At 39.9% G+C, this 17,102-nt stretch overlaps 2 long non-coding RNA genes across 2 annotated transcripts in view; one reads left to right on the top strand and one right to left on the bottom strand.

Annotated features, from left to right (window-relative positions):
• LOC121038190 (uncharacterized) overlaps window positions 1–9,761 on the bottom strand; it is a 45,389-nt gene extending 35,628 nt beyond the window's left edge. Inside the window, exon 1 of the long non-coding RNA XR_005794213.1 lies at window positions 9,489–9,761. This is a non-coding gene — a long non-coding RNA (uncharacterized LOC121038190). The remainder of the gene's footprint in view (window positions 1–9,488) is intronic.
• Window positions 9,762–10,585: 824 nt separating this feature from the next.
• The window catches only part of LOC121038189 (uncharacterized), a 37,632-nt gene continuing 31,115 nt past the window's right edge, over window positions 10,586–17,102 (top strand). Inside the window, exon 1 of the long non-coding RNA XR_005794212.1 lies at window positions 10,586–10,771. This is a non-coding gene — a long non-coding RNA (uncharacterized LOC121038189). The remainder of the gene's footprint in view (window positions 10,772–17,102) is intronic.

Here is a 17,102-nt window from a genome sequence, read left to right as displayed (position 1 = left end):
GGGTTGAAGCATAGCTGAAATGGTCCTTAAAACAAGAATAAATGGAAAGCAAGAGCCTGGGGCAACAGTTTACAATGGCCTCACAGTAGGGGACTACATTCTTTCTATTGGTGTCCTGAATTGTGTATAAGATAAATCTGATTTCAAATGTAATGGAAAGAAGAAGGAATGGTGAATCCATTAAAACAAACCTACCAGGAATGTCCTCACAGTTACATTCCTCACTGCCCTTTTGAGAACATTTCAAGACGGAGAAATTTCAAGAGTCTTATGGCATTTATCTCATTTTTTCTCAGTCACCCCTTTACACAGCAGTTTGACCCTTTTCATGATAGGTTTTTAAGCACTTAAGATTCCACCCTTTGTTATTACATTGGAAAGAAGGATTTTTTTTTTTACTTTTTAATATTTTTCCCTTTTGTTTATTTGTTTGTTTGTTTATTTATTTATTTATTTATTTTTGAGAAAGAGAGCAGGGGGGAGCCAGAGAGAGACAGGGAGAAAGAATCTTAAGCAGGCTTCACGCTCAGTCTGATGTGGGGCTCAATCTCATGACCCTGAGATCATAACCTGAGCCGAAATCAAGAATTGGATGCTTAACTGACTGAGCCACCCAGATGGCCCAATATATTTTTCCCTTTTAGATTAAGCTCCCTGTTTCTTTGGCTATATCTGTTATTCCACTCTAAACTTACTTCAATTTGTCTTTATCTTTCCAATAGCCACGATCCCCAAAACACTACAAGATTTCAGAGTCATTAGTTGCAAGCCCCCATGGGGCAGAAATTAAGCTCCTGATTTTTGTTCTATTTTCCCACTGTGTCTGTGCAGCCCCCCTCACACAGGAGGCAGAAGACAAATGTTCCCTGACTCATCCTTTCATTCGGGCTGTTTCTCCCCCAGGACAGTGGGAGTGTTCACATACCTCACAAGCAAAGACTAAAATTCGGGACCTCTCTTACCTTCTAAATAACGGTTAGTTACATCATATTTTTGTAATATTCCCCTGCTGACCTGAAGCCAATTTACTTCTCATGCCTGTATTTCTCCATCAGCTCTGGAAAAAATCCAGATATGTAACACAAACTCTTCTCTGACCCTAAATTTGCTTGATTGCCAATGGAAGGATTGGAAGCTGGTCGGAAAAGGCATCTTAACCTTGGCACTATTTCCTCCAGCAACTTAGACATTCCTTTTTAAAATTAACAGTTTCTTGCCATAAGATGCCCAGAAGGTTTCAGTAGCAAAACCACACTGACAATAGCTGCAGGGTTAGCTAAGCAAATACATACTGTATCTCTTATGGGAAACGGGTATGGGAAGGGGAAGAAGTCTGTGTGGATTTAAAAAAAAAAAAAAAAAAAAGGTGACTTTTTCTAATCATGCCTAAGTATCCCTTTTTTGTAAAACAGTTGAGCTGTTAACTTCTATGCTAAGGCACGTATGCACTTTGGAAAGGTAATTTGAAAGCGAGTTGAGCCATGACAAATAGGGACAGCTGGCCTAATTGAATCATTTGATCTAAGACAGCTCAACTTGGTTATCCTCACTGCAGCCCACACTGATATTAGCGAGTGAATCATTAGCCATGAAATCATGTCGACTTTCCCGACTGCAGCGTTCTTGACATGACAGCGATCGCAGTCTGCCTTTCATTATAGCCCCAGTAAGTTCTTTCTTCTGTCAGGAAAACAACAAAGCAGCTTGGAAAACTTTTAGGCTCGGCTTCAGAAAGTCATTTGCTCCAACATGCCACATAGAGCATTTCAAAGAAAGACAGGGCGTGAGTTAGCTACAGGAGCAAGCTAGGTGCACCTAAGCAAGTTCAGCCAGGCTGGACGCCCTGAAGCCTCTCCAGGATCCATACCTGCAGGTAAAAGGCAAGAGCAGCTTTCTTTTGTAAGCACCAGTTTATGGTCACTTGGGAAAGTGGACTCTAAATGGAGTAATGATAAATACTATAACACTTGACCTACAGACATCCCTAATGGGAGTCTTCATGTAGAGAGGACATTCCTGTCATCTTTAATTTAGTTTTTGCAAAAGGAAGGAAAGGGGCGAGTCCCTCTTTTCACTCTATTTGTCAAAGGTGGTGAGGCATCTAAGAGAGCTCAAATGGAGGGACCAGTCCACTGAAACGTGGAACAAATCTTGGGTCTTCCCAGCACTCAAGCTGTATCTCTCTAACTTGCCCCCTCACAACTAGACTCCTTCTTAGGTCCTCCTCTCAAGACTGCACCTGAGGGTGCATTGGCCTCAATTCCCACCACAGGCAGAGACTGAGACAAAGGCTTGTGAAAATCCAGAGGGGTGAGACAAAGGAGAGAAAGCCAACACAGGATGCATCAGCCTTTGCTTCGAGCAACTCTGCTAGATCCTCTGGAGCCTTCTGAGAGGTCTGTGAAAGGCACTTCAGAACTGCCTGCAAGGGGAGGAAAGGAGGAAGCACTTACTTGCTCCTGCTCCCTGTTGCAAAGATGACCCCACAGAAATTAACTCCTTGCACTCCCAGGTTACACACGTGTGAGCTATGAGCGCTTTCCTTGGCTGTCCCCCACGAAGCATCAGCAACATCCAGTACAGCCAACCAAAGCACCATCCAGCTGCAGCTCCACAAGCCTTGCAAAAGTCTGCCTAAAACTGGCCTATCTGCTTAAGAGGTGGGCCAATGAGACTTTGAAGAAACTGTATTGATAAGAATTATCAGAAACAGAAGTGTGGCTCAGACGCAGCTCATGGCAGGTAAAATGTAGACAAATTGATACATTCAAAGATCTACAAGCAGTGTCCGGATGGCTGAGTGGTCTAAGGCACCAGACTCAAAGATCTACCAAAAAAGTCTGAGTAAACAATGACATTTGCAGATAACTTTGATGCTGAAAATGACATTAGATTTAGAATGGAATACCAAGACCAAGAAACAACTGATATGGCTCACTTTTACAGCTGTCTAAACAGTAGGTGAATCCAAAAAGCAATGGCAGAAATTTTGTAAAATGAATATTGAGTTGGAAAGCACCCCACACTGTAGGTGTTCATGTACATGTAATGGGTACAATAATCAATCTGAATCACAAAATTTCAGAGACAGAAAGCAACTTGGAAATCATGTCCTCAAACCTTCTTTTATTATAGGAAAGAAAATCAAGCAACTTCAGCAGCAAATACACTGCTAGGTGGTGGCAGAGTAGATTCCTGAACTTAGACCTTGCTCCACTTGCCTGTGAACTTGGCCCTTGAGATCAGTTTCACCATCTCGTGGCACACCAAGAGTGACTGGACATCTAGAGTGGGCCATTTTGTAAACCCTACCCCCAAAATATTTTCATAGTAACTGTAACATGAAACAAATAAAGATAACAGCCAGAAAAGAACTGAAGACAATTAAACAAATTTTAATGTACTACATAAACGTAATTTTGCCAGGAAAAAAAATTTTAATTTTAATTAAAATAAATATAGTACAAAAAAAGGAAAAAAGCACAACTATTTATTCAATGGTTTTAAAAACATTTCTAATGTTTATTTATTTTTGAGAGACAGAGTGTGAGTGGCAGAGGGGCAGAGAGAGAGGGAGACACAGAATCTGAAGCAGGCACCAGGCTCTGAGCTGTCAGCACAGAGCCCGACACAGGGCTTGAACTCATGAACCATGAGATCATGACCTGAGCAGAAGTCAGATGCTTAACTGACTGAGCCACCCAGGTGCCCCTCAATGGTTTTTAAATATTCCTAACAGTTTTAACTTTGATCCATTGGCTACAGTTTCATATAATAATATTTTATGAAAATCACTGTTCAGTAGGTAATTTATAAATTTTAATGAAATTAAAATATCTGGGATGCCTGGCTGGCTCAGGCATAAGAGCATGTGACTCTTGACCATAGGGTTGTGAGTTTGAGTTCCACGTTGGGTGTAGAGATTACAAAAAAAAAATAATAAACTAAAAAAAATAAATAAATAATATAATGTCTGTAAAAGGTACAATATAAGAATTATTAAACAGTGCCACTTATATAACTTTTTATTTTCTTGATTTTTTAAGTAACTTTAAAGTAATTAATTTTAAAATATTTTAATTTAAAATGCATATTCGGATTCAGTTAAATATTTCATGCAAGCTAAATTTTTCTTTATCAACAAAAACCTATGCTTGCCATTTGCACTCAGTTTTACTCTTTTAAATTGTAAATACCAATAAAAACACCAAATTGGTTTTAGATGATAGAATTGAAACGCAAGTTTTTTTCTATATCTTGACAATCACTTCACTATTATTTATTTCTAATCTACTGTTTAAACTCAGGAATATGTCAAACCCTGGGGACCCACATACCTTCTATACCCACAGCAAGCTGGGACAACTCTGAACCAAAGGAACATTTGCCTGAGATGAACACATATATAGATGACTCCACATGTTTTGCAGTAAACTACATAACCAGAAATTCTTTAAAAAAATTTTTTTTAATGTTTCTTTATTATTGAAAGACAGAGACAGAGCATGAGCATGGGAGGGGCAGAGAGAGGAGGAGACACAGAATCTGAAGCAGGCTTCAGGCTCCAAGCTGTCAGCACAGAGCCCGATGCGGGGCTCGAACTCATAAACCCCGAGATCATGACCTGCCTGAGCCGAAGTCAGATGCTTAACGGACTGAGCCACCCAGGCGCCCCAGAATTCTTTAAATTAAGTTTCGTGTAGAATACTGCTTATTAAAGGATAAGTAATAGCAATATACTAATTTAATTATTATTTAAATTCAATAGTAATCTCAACAATTGTTAGAACTCAGATCATAAGTTTTTTTTCAGAGAGTATTTTGTCACCGACATTTAGAATTGCTGGCAAATGGTGACAATAAAAATACCAGCTTTTGGTCAGTTTTATAATTGTTCTTGAATCTGTACAGATGAGTCACCCCTTACTGTGTGCCTTGAATGACCACTCTGTATTGTAAGCGCAGTTTTTGCGCAATGTTCTTGATGAGAATGACGACAGGTTGGCTCTGGTTTAAGAGCACAGGATCCAGTCGAGTACACGCCAGGAGTCTGTTGTCAGGACAGCCCCTTTTTCCTCTCCTGCAGTCTCTCTTCTTTGTACCCATGTTCTGAGATCATGATAGAGCTTTATTTCCCTGTCATCCATTTCTGAGCTTTCACTTTAGCCACTTTTTCTATCAAAAAATTTCTTCCATAAAGGGTTTTGATCCTTCAGCATGTTCACAATGTAAAGACAAAGATAAAGAAGACAACCAGGACTTAAGACTTCAGTATTCAGGGCTTCTGGGTGGCTCAGTCGGCTAAGCATTTGACTTCGGCTCAGGTCATCATCTTGCAGTTCGTGGGTTCGAGTCCCACACTGGGCTCTGTGTTGACAGATCGGAGCCTGGAGCCTGCTTCAGATTCTGTGTCTCCCTCTCTCTCTACCCCTCCCCACTTGTGCTCTGTCTCTCTCTGTTTCTCAAAAATAAATAAATGTAGGAAAAAAAAAGACTTCAGCATATAAACCATGACTTTTTAAAAATCCCATGCATGCGCACATGTGTAGAAACTACACTTCAATGTTGCAGAGCACTGCTCATGTTTAAAAATTAATTAGATTTAATCAGGTCAACTCAACCATGTCCATCAAGTAATGGACTAGGTGAGGCATAGCAAAATAATACTTTCTAATGATTAAAGTACCTGCGAATACATGAGGAATCCAAGAAACAGAGAGGATAAAAGATTCCCCTATAGTCACACAGCAATCAGTTGTAGACTCAGTTTCCTCATCCCCTGCTAGATCCTTTTCAACTTAAAAGCCATGTTCCCTACACACATTACCTACAATCCAGACTGGGAAATACCATTGCAATACATGAAGCTATTCAGACACGTAACAGTGTGTGGTCAAAGGCTACAGTGAGATCCCTGTAAATCTAGGGAGGTAAAACCTGGCTGGAGATATCTCAAGAAAGGGCCAGTAAAGAAGATGAGGCTTGAGTTGGCCTTAGAAGCTCTTCAAGTTGAAAGAACATGGAAGAAGAATGGGTTGCTCCAATGGGTTGTCAGCAAAGACAGAGGAACTCCACCATATGAGTGAACCATGGCCAGCAAGCAAGTCACCTCACCCCTTTGAGCCCATTTTATTCCACCTTAAATGAGGAAGGGGTGCAGTTATAATGGTATGGAAAAGTGTTATTCACCAGAATTCCTCATGAGATGAGCCTGTATTTATTAGAAAGAAATTCTTTGATAAGCAAGAACAGACTCACATACCAAAGACATTCCATTAACTGCTATGTGTAAAATAAAAAGAATTTATGTATTTTTCCTTTTTCTTGAGAGAGAGAGAGACAGAGACAGAGACAGAGAGAGAGAGAAGGAACAGGGGAGGGACAGAGAGGCAGGGAGACACAGAATCTGAAGCAGGTTCCAGGCTCTGAGCTGTCAGCACAGAGCCCGATGCAGGTTCAAACCCACGAACTGTGAGATCATGAACTGAGCCGAAGTTGGATGCTTAACTGATTGTGCCACCCAGGCACCTCTGTATTTTTTTTTCCTGAAATGAAAAGGGTAGGAAAGTGAGAAGAAGAAAAAAGAGGGAGAAGGTCAACACGGTAGAATGTGGTTATGGCACATAATGTGACCGACCCCTTTCTAATGACCTCTCAAAAGCTCATCAAAGCATACCAAAAAATTATGAAGCGCTAAGTGTGATGGGATTTCTTATAGAAACTGGCAGGTGATAGAGTTCTGCCCAAGGGGTCATGGGTAGAAAAAGATGTAGCATCAAGGATGTGGGAGTCAATTGGCTTCTATGCTAGACTCTGTGAGTCGTCCGTATTCACCATCTAGGGCTGCCATAACAAATTACCACAAACTGAGTAGCTAAAACCAACAGAAATTTATTCTTTCACAGTTTTGGGAGCTAGACGTACAAAATCAAGGTACTAGCAGGGCCGTGCTGCTTCTGGTAAGAAGAATCTTTCTTGCCTCTTCCTGCTTCTGGTAATGACAATTAATTCTTGGCTTTCCCTGGCTTATAAATGCCTGATTCTAATCCCTGCCTCTGAAATCACATGGCCTGCTTTCCTGTGTGTCTCTAGAGGTCTCCAACTCTCTTTGCCCTTATAAGAACACCAGTCATTGAATTTAGGGCCCATTCTAATCCAGTATGACCTCATCTTAACTGCATCTTAACTGCAGCATTTCAGCTGAAAGACCCTATTTCCAAATAAGATCACATTTCCAGGTACCACGGTTAGAATTTCAAAGTATCGTTTTGAAGGACACAGTCAACCCACAATAGACCCAGATATATCCCTGAATACTTTGTATGTGCTTTACTACGAGAAGCTCAAAATAGCTGTATAATTGGCTCATTAACTGAGCCTTCGGCTTCTCTTTGCTGGCCCAGAACAGTGGATCTGTGGAGAGCTGAAGGACAGATTTGATGGATCCTTACAATTTACCTATTCTGACAGTATTTAGAGAAGCATTAATTTCAGGTGATAGTTTTCAAGAAAGATTCATCTGTATGTGGGCACATAATGAATAGGCAAATAGTGCTTAGTCTTGCCTTAGAACTTTCCAGATATCTCTCTGGGCACATAGCATACAGGAAGGCTTTTCCGCTCCGTTTCACTTCTTGCCTTTCTTTCTCCCATACCCACGTGGTTGAGGTCAGCTCATCCCAAGTATAGTTGGTACATTAGTATTAATGCTATAAAATCATCCACCTCATTATTATACAATTATGAATGGATGGCAAAGTTGATCATAGTTTTATTTATCAGCTGTAATTATTACAGATCCTAATCAAAGCCTTTCATAAACTCCAAATTTAATATATTGTCTGGTGGCTTTAGGTCATATGCCTTTCTCCTTGACCTTAAAATTCTTCCAATGTCCCTCTTCTGGCCTTGGGAGAGTCTGATGAATTTTAAATGGTCTTAGATGGCTTGTCTACTTTCCCACATTGCCTTCGACCACTATTACTAATACTCTTTACATATCCACCACTCTTGTCCACTTCTATTTAAACCAGCCTAGATGCCCTTATTTGGCATTCCTTTGTACTCCTGTAATTTGGTGTTTCAGCCTGTGCCATTAACCTAATCACACACTCGCATTAACTGGCTTGTCAACCTCTTGAGGGCCCTTGTTCTTCTCTGCATATTTTATAACATTTAGCACAGTGTCTAGCATGTGGTAACTGCTCAAAAAGTCTGCGTATCATTAAACTGAAATTGGGAGGATTATTTTCCATCTTTTTAGGCCTGTGCTCTCCTGAATCTCAACATTCTAAAGGCAGTGAAGTTCACAAAAAAGACATACATTTTATGTCTGGCTTATTTAGATGCATAAGTATAGCATCCTATTCATCTCAAAAGAAGAAAGTATGGGGGTGCGTGGGTGGCTCAATCGGTTAAGCATCCGACCCTTGATTTTGGCTCTGGGCATGATCTCATGGTTTGGTTCATGAGTTCGAGAACACTGCCAGAAGATGCTGTCTATGAACCTGAATTGACCAGAATCTTGATCTTGGACTCTCCAGCCTCCAGAACTGTAAGCATTAAATTTCTACTGAAACAGTAGAAAGCTAACCTGTGGTAATTTGTTAGAGCCAAATGGACTAAGATACAAGGAGAGCAATAAGGCTTCCAAACAAGCCCCTTTAAATGCCATGTCACTAATCAAAAGTTAGGAGTAATGGAATCCTTGGCAATGGGATCAGTTGCTTGCAAATTTGTGGTTTTGTTTCCATTTTCCAAAATGCAAATATCTCTCTGATTTTTCAGGGTTAATTGAACAATTTGGAAGAGAATATGCCCACCTTTTCAAAGACGTCCAATGTTTTCCCCCAAATATTTCCATTCTTTATTCTTCCCTGATTTACACATCATTTTCTCCTGAACAGAGAGCATGCTGTGTGCCAGCTGGACCTGGACTGCAGTAGGTTTGTTTCCAAAGAAGGTTCATGTCCAGAGCATTGATAAAAGACCAAAGAAATTTGACCAGAATTAGGTTTTTAAGGAATATTTGGAGTAAAACAGTCCAAATCTGGATTTTCATCATTATATACTGGGAGGTGGAAAAATTGTTTTAAGGGTCAACTGCAACTATCCCATATCTACAAATTTGTTGCCACCTAGAATTTCTATACCTCACATCTTTACCTACTACAATTACAAGAGAGAGAGAGAGAGAAAGAAAGAAAGAAAGAGAGAAAGAAAAAGAAAGAGTTAATTTGCAATAATTTGTTTTAAATAAGACTGAGTAGTTCTAGTCAATCTTCACAGCATGTTATTATAAACATCACTAATGCTTTGTGATTAATAATGTAAGAATTTACCCTCAGTCAACAACACAAAATACTCCAGGCATTGTCAGTGAGTCACTTTTAAGTTATCTGCTACCCAGCTCCTATTAAAAATCCTGCTGTTAAAAGTTACATAAACAGGCAAACAAAAAATCATCTCAAGGTTACACAGCAGCTTACCTCCTCTTAACTTTATCCTTCAACCTCTGTGAATTATATTTAAGTCGCTCATAGACTTGCTTTCCCTGAGCTGCAGTTTTACAAGAAGGGAAATCCATCCGTGCATCTGTTATGAAAATCATGCTGAGGTGAAGAACATTGTCTGTTGTCATGTGTCGCTTCTCTGCCTATACAGTAGTCCCTCCTTATCCATGGTTTTGCTTTCTGAGGTTTTAGTCTCTCGCGGTTAACCGCAGTCTGGAAGCAGATGGTCTTCCTGACATAACAGAAAGTCACAACAGCCTCACACGATGTCACAGTGCCTACCTAGATCATTTACCTCACTTCATCTCATCATGCAGGCATTTTATCATCTCACATCATCACAGGAAGAAGGTTGAGTACAGCACCATATAATATTTTAAGAGAGAGACCACATTCAAATAACTTTTATTATCTCATATTGTTATAATTGTTCTGTTTTATTATTAGTTATTGCTATTGATCTCTTACTCTGCCTAACTTAAAAATTAAAAGTATGAATGCATGGGAAAAAAAACATAGAACAATATGTACTTTCTACAGTTTCAGGCATCCACTGGGAGGGTCTTGGACTGTATCCCCTGAGGCTCCTAAGTGGGGGCCACAGTATTCTCCCATTAGCGATTTACTTCAGAATTCAAGGGAAAGAAAAGCTTTGTTTCAGGTGAGGAAGTGGACTGGCCACTGTACTGAGAAATCAAACTCCAGTGTTGATCTTTGTTGGCGGACAGCTTTTAAGCCTCTCCCATCTCCCTCTGTCCCTTGTGCCCATATTTGAACAAGCTGATAACAAAGCCCCTTCTTTGGTGCCTGTGGGAGATGCAGACCACCACAAGCACTCAGGAACCTTCACCCAGGCTCAACCCCTAACAATAAAAACTCAAGCCAGGCCCCTGCCCTCACTCACCAGCCATTTCAGTCTGCTTGAGAGGAGGCCCCTGCTCTCCACTACACCTCAGTCATGTAAGTAACAAATCATTTCAGACTCTCATGGATTGTATGTGGTGTCATCAGTCCAACATCCCAAACAGATTTCGGGGGGGGGGGGGGGGCGGGGGGGAGGGTCCCTCCTGCTTTGGCAGCATGACCATAACAACTACCCTCTTTCTGAAGTGAGAACTAGATAATATACATCTCCCTTTTGATCTTGACCAATATAAATACCAAGTAATTATGGCAGACTAGTGTGCTGTACATCTGTGGACCCCTCCAAGGCAGGCAGATGGGCATCTCATGGTTTGGACTTGACCTCCGAGACCCAGGTAGGAGCCCCATCTTTGTGCCTTCCTGGAACCCAATACAAGGGAGTATTTACCAGCCTGACTCTCCATTGGGCTGGAGACTCTGCAGGGCAGTTCTTTGCCCATGGTGTTCATCACAGTATTCCCAGCAGGTAGCACAGGGTAGGCACTGAGCAAATACTTGATCAATCAACGACTGAAAGAATGAAGTTTAGGTAGAGAAGCAATTTGCAAGAAAGCAGGGCAAACATTAGTAAGTGTCACAGGAAAAATAAAAAGGCTTCTTCTGTGGCTTCAAAAATGAGAACTACCCAGCAGAAATCCTAACCTACAGCATTCTGCTACTGAGCTGCAAGTGTGGCATCTAATTGCTCAGGCCCTACGCCAGGACAGCCACCTGCATTGAAATACTAGCACAAATCACAATTTACTTCCCAAAAGTTAAACTTCATTAAATATTAGTTTAATTTAATGTTTTCCAGATTAATTTAAGATTAATTTATAGCCACACATTTGCACAGCCCAAGCAGTATCTCTCCTTTCTGTCATTTCTATCATCTTACAGACAGTAGGAAAAGGGAAAATGTATGGTTAAGAAGCGCCGTGATAGAGTAAGTAGGGGGAGATTTAATTAAACTATTACATATCTTTTCCTCGAATGTGGGGAAAAAAACATAAATTTGCCAGTGAGTACAGTAGTATGCATATCAGGAAGCCTGATAAACAAAAACTTTGCAGATAGGAAAAGTGGTTCTTACAAAATGACTTGGGCTCAAAATCTGACATTGTATTTCACCCTACGTTCTCTTCCTAAGTCTAAAATTGTATATTTGTGCCAATTTATTCTTTGTTGGTAGAATTTGTTCGCAAAGAAAATAAAAAAAAATTGGTTCATTAATATTCAATAGCTCTTTTTGTGCATGACTATCTTTTCCAGAATCATAGGATCTTAGTGCTCAAAAAAGCCCTGGGGAATATCTAGTCCTGTGGAGTTCATATCATTTTAACAGGTGTCCTTCACTTAAATGGCATCTTATATATGGAAATCATGGCTTAAAGAAGCTCAAAGCACAACTGCTTTGGTGAAATTGGGAGTGAGGAATCTGAACCTTCCCCAAGCCCCTTCATTCTTAGGAGTTGCCCCCGCCAAGTACTTCATCATCAATTCCAGAGCTCTGCAAACACAGTCTGAAATTCACTAATTTAATGCAATTTCCCCATTTTACAAATGAAAAAAAAAAAAAAAACTGAAACGGGCAGGGCCAAGACACTAGTCAAATTACACTGATAAGCTGTAGCAAAACCAAGTTAGACCCCCTCCTTCCCCTCCTCACTGCTCTTCCGGCTGCCTTCATGGCACTCAGAGCTCTTTGTCCCGGAGGATGTGGCAGCCAAACTCACCATGCAGGTCTGGGAGAGAGTCTAATGGTGGATGGGGGAATGTCACAAAACAGGACTCTGTGAGCAGAATGGCTGAGCCCCTGTGTAATGAGACTGTGTGCCTATGACTCTTAATCACTAATATCTGCAGATGGTTTTAAGAAAAATCAAATCTTACAGAACTCTAAAAGTAAATAAAAGTGCCCCTTCCTCCCACCCCACAGGTTTCACATCTCAGAGATAATCACTTTCCTCTTCACTGAACAGATGCAGAATTCTATTTCTAAACTGATCAATATTAGATCGAAAGATGAGGAATTTCATACTGACTGATACTACATTCCATGTATGCTCCCTTTATAGACTTAGTTTTGCATTTTCAACATATTTTTTAGTGGTGTTCTTTTTTCTCTTTTTTTTTTTTAATTTTATTTTAGAGAGGGTGAGAGAGCGTGCACATGAACGGGGGAGGGGCAGGGAGAAAGAGAGAGAGAGAGAGAGAGAGAGAAAGCAAGAGAATCCCAAGCAGGCTTCACGCTCTGCTTGGAGCCCAACACAGGGCTCCCCCTCATTACCCTGGGATCACAACCAGAGCTGATATCCAGAGTCCGACACTGAACCGACTGAGCCACCCAGGTGCCCCACACTGTCAAGGTTTTTAACATTTATTTCTGTAATGAATGTACATCCTCAGTGTTTCGTTGATTCTCACACATTTTCAGGGAAACTGGAGTTGTTCTGATTTTTGGTTGGTTGGTTTTCTTTTTTTCCCTTCCTCTCTGGAAGCATTCAGAATGTTTTCTGTACCTTCTGTGTTCTCAAATTTTACAGCTTAGAGTCAATGGTAGAATATGTATGTATGTATGTATGTATGTATGAATGTATTTTCATTTATCCTGCTCAGAATTCAATGTCACTTTTAACCAGCAAACTTATGTTTTTCTTGAGTTCAGTTGAAATGGTCTGCAATTATCTTAGGTATTAAGTCTCAATTTGGTGACATGGGCTTAGCACAAGTGATTCCATTTTGGATTTATTCTCTCTCTCTTTTTTTAAACAGTAATATAAAATATATTTAGTCTCCAGCCCCGTTCCCAGCACAAAGCTCCTAAAATCATTGGAATTTCCTAAGTGATTAAGAGTGATAAAAGTGTCACTTATCACTCATAACAAGCTGCTTTCAACCACACCTAAGATTATGTTAATGAGATGACTTTTGGAAAACCCCTCTGGATGGGGTCTGGTTGCCAGAAGAACAAGATCAGATGGTTGGAACTTGCAACCCCACATCCCCTCAAACCCCCTTACAACACCTCTGGGGAGGGGAGAAGAGATAGAGGTTGAATCAATCACCAATGGCCAATGAGTTCATCAATCATGCCTATGTAATGAAGCCTCCATAAAAACCCAAAAGGACAGAACTCAAAGAGGTAATAGTGAACAAGAATAAATGCACATTCTAGAAGGATGACTAAACTCCACAGGGACAAAAGCTTCTGTCTTCAGAACCTGACAGACCTTGCTCTATGTATCTCAACATCTGGTTGTTAGTGTCCTTGAACATCTTTTGTAATAAACCTGTAATCTAGTAAGTAAATTGTTTTTCTGAAGTTCTGTGCAAATTGATCAAACCCAAGGAGGGGCTCAGGAGGAGGGTGGCAGTCTTATGGGAGTGACCCCTTATCCTGTGGGATCTAATGCCATCTCCAGGTAGACAGTGTCAAAATAAATTGTAAGACACTCATTTAGTGTCACAGAATTGCTTGCTGTGTGAAAAACCCACATAACTGGTGTCACAGATGTTGTGAGAGTTCTGAGGGTGAGTGTAATAGTTGAGAATAGAAAATGGCTGTCTGGTAGCTCAGTAGAGTGTGTACTCTTAATTTCTGGGTCATGAGGTTAAGCCCTACGTTTGGCATAGAGACTACAAACAAAACAAAACAAAACAAAACAAAACAAAACAAAATTAAATAAAATTAATAAAATTAAATTAAATAAATTAAATTAAATTAAAATTAAGTTAAATTAATAAAATTAATTAATTAAATAAAATTAAAATAAAATAAAATAAAATAAAATAAAATAAAATAAAATAAAATAAAAGAAGAGAAACACAGGAGTGTTTTCTTTTACACCTCAGTCATGACTTTTCTAATTATTCATCATGACCCTATTTGACAACAGTAATTTTAATTAAAAGTACAGTGATCCTCTGTTGTCTATTCATATTTACAGTGTCGAGATCTAGGTAGACTATTCAGAAAGACCACAACAACTGTGTAGGTTGGTTTTCCCAGCAGGCCCCTTCCCTGAATGGAAAGGCAAGTTGCAGAAGCATAAGTGGGTGACTATGGCCCAGAACGGCTTCCCTGAGATGTCTGCACAGGCACCCAAATGAGGACTTTAAGAGAACCTTAGAGTATTTCACTTTTAGGCAGAGCTGCCTTTTTTTTTTTCCTAGCGTCTGGTGTAGCTGTCCTGAATTTGCCTCAAATCTGCTCTGATTCCATCTCAAGCCCCTTTCCTCACTTCTAGATTATTCTCACATAGATTACATAGTGTATTTATGGTATGTTAGTCTTGTACTAACCATATACTCAGTAAATGTCACAAACTTAGGGTAATCCCATAGGCTCAGCCGTTTGAGAAATGAGTTCTTGCAGAAAGTACCCTGATGATGTCCCCATGCTTCACACTCCATTCCTGGTCTTACTTCTGAGTTTCACTCTTCCCTGGGATGTTCTTGTTGACTACAGCTCTTACCTCCAATAAACAGATTTTTCTTGATATTGTTTCTCAATCTGACCCCATCCATTTTTCATCTTAAAGTATTTCCTCAAATGTTCTGGTCTGCTATCAGTTCCCTTTCCTTGGTTTTCAATACTGTCATGGTTTTGTTTGTTGGTTGGTTTATTTATTTATTTATTTTAAGAAAGAGAGAGAGAGAGAGAGAGCATGAGTGAGGCAGGGGCAGAGAGAGAGGGAGGGAGAAAATCCCTAGCAGGCTCTGCATGATCAGTGCAGAGCCGGACACAGGGCTCATGGGACATCATGACCTGAGCCAAAATCAAGAGCCAGAGGCTGAACTGATTGAGCCACCCAGGTGCCCCATGGCTTTATTTTTATTCATTATTTTTCGATGTCTTTTCAGTCAGGATATAGGAAAACAGGGGAAATGATGTCTATCAAACACCTGTGCATCTTGAACTATGTTCTAGTATTTTGAAAACTTCAACTGGAACACTGAAAGCTTCCACAGTTGAATGTAAAAATAACAAATGTGTCCACATACATGAAGCCATGTACCCAGTGACTTGCCAGCTCTAAGGACAGTGAGGCAGACTACCTACAAGCTATCATTAAGTAGGTCAACTCTGCTCACTCAGCCATTCCTCTACTTCCATACAAGTTAGTATTTCACATACATCCCCCTACATAAATAAGAAAACCTAGCAAAAAGAAGAAAAAGACCTAGAGTCTACAGTCCTGACCAAGGCTCACAAAGATCAATAAACAATCACAAGGGAAGTACAGATGCAGGGAAACTCAGTGATCATCTAGATCAATATCTTATGTTGGCCCACAGGCTACATGAAGCTCTAAGACTTGAAGCTATTCTCTCAAGGGTATCCAGTGACTAGTATACACTTAGAACTTGAATCCTGATCTTTTTATATCTAGATTATGGCTTTCTACACCTCTGATTGTCTTCTCTTTGTTCCTCTTTTTCCTTTATGTTTTATTTTTACTGAACAAAAAAGCAGAACAGATACCCTCACCAATAAATGCCTCTCCTTCTATCCACCCCTCTTGCCACACACCCTTCTCCATTTAACATTCAACAGTGGAATTCACTGTGTGTGTGATGTCTATGAGGTGAGTCTTACTTTGCATATCAGAGGCACCAATATGACCCACTGACTACTGTTGGGGTGAATTCAATGAATATTCAGCATCTAAGACACAGAAAGCGCTGTACTAAATGTTGCAGGAAATACTAGGATAAGTAGAAACTATTAAGAGAATAGAGAGATAAAGAAAAATGGCCCATTCTAGCGTATTCAATTCATTCAGAGGGCAGGTGGAAAAAGAGAAGTAGACATTGCAAGTGTCCAATGGTGTCTGGTGCTCCCCCCACTCCAGGCACTTCTCAGGGACCTTACAGTTAGGTAGGTCCAGGTGACTCATTCTGGCCAATGGAGAATATAAACAGCATGTGTCACTTCAAGAAGAAAAACACACAAATGATATTCCAGATTCCTTTTCCTGCTGTGGCAACTAAGGTAACCATGTTGTCCAATGGTGCATCTACAAGATGGGGGGAGAGTCTCTACACCTGGGGCCCCAAGTGACTATGCAGAGACTCCTGACAACCCATATAGGACATGTAGCATGAACCAGAAATAAATGTTTGTCTTGTTAAGCCATTGTAATTTTTGTTACAGTAAAATTTGTTAGAGCAAAATCTAGTCCGTCTAGTGTCCTAATGAGAGGACCCAGTTAAAGAAACCGAGAAGGAGCAGTGAGCAAAATGAGAAGACAGCAAGGAAGAGAAAATCATGTGATCATGAAAATTAAAGAAGCAATGGGGAATTTGTCACTAATAACACAACAAAAATTCAATAAAACTTTTATCCTCATTGATAATCATTCTATCAACCCTTTGTTCTTTAATACAGCTTTACTCTGCTTCAATAATTTCCTTGGATCGAAAAAGCACATGCAAAAATACCTCACTGCAAAAGTATAAACCTGAAATGTGAAAAACAAATGTATATTACAATCAGACCAAAATATTTACATGATGTAAAACATTAAATAAATAAACCATTAGAATAATCCTATTGAACTAAGCAAATGGAATCCAATAGAACAGCTGTTAATATTATCTTCCTCCATAAAGAGAAACCTTGATGACTCATTTAGAGCTTCATAAATTGTATCTTTTCCCTGCTTGGTATAAATAGGGTTT

Source organism: Herpailurus yagouaroundi, unplaced genomic scaffold, assembly GCF_014898765.1.
Source record: "Herpailurus yagouaroundi ecotype Mexico unplaced genomic scaffold, PumYag 165, whole genome shotgun sequence".
NCBI classification, from domain to species: Eukaryota; Metazoa; Chordata; class Mammalia; order Carnivora; family Felidae; genus Herpailurus; species Herpailurus yagouaroundi.
This window is presented reverse-complemented; position numbering and strand designations above follow the sequence as displayed.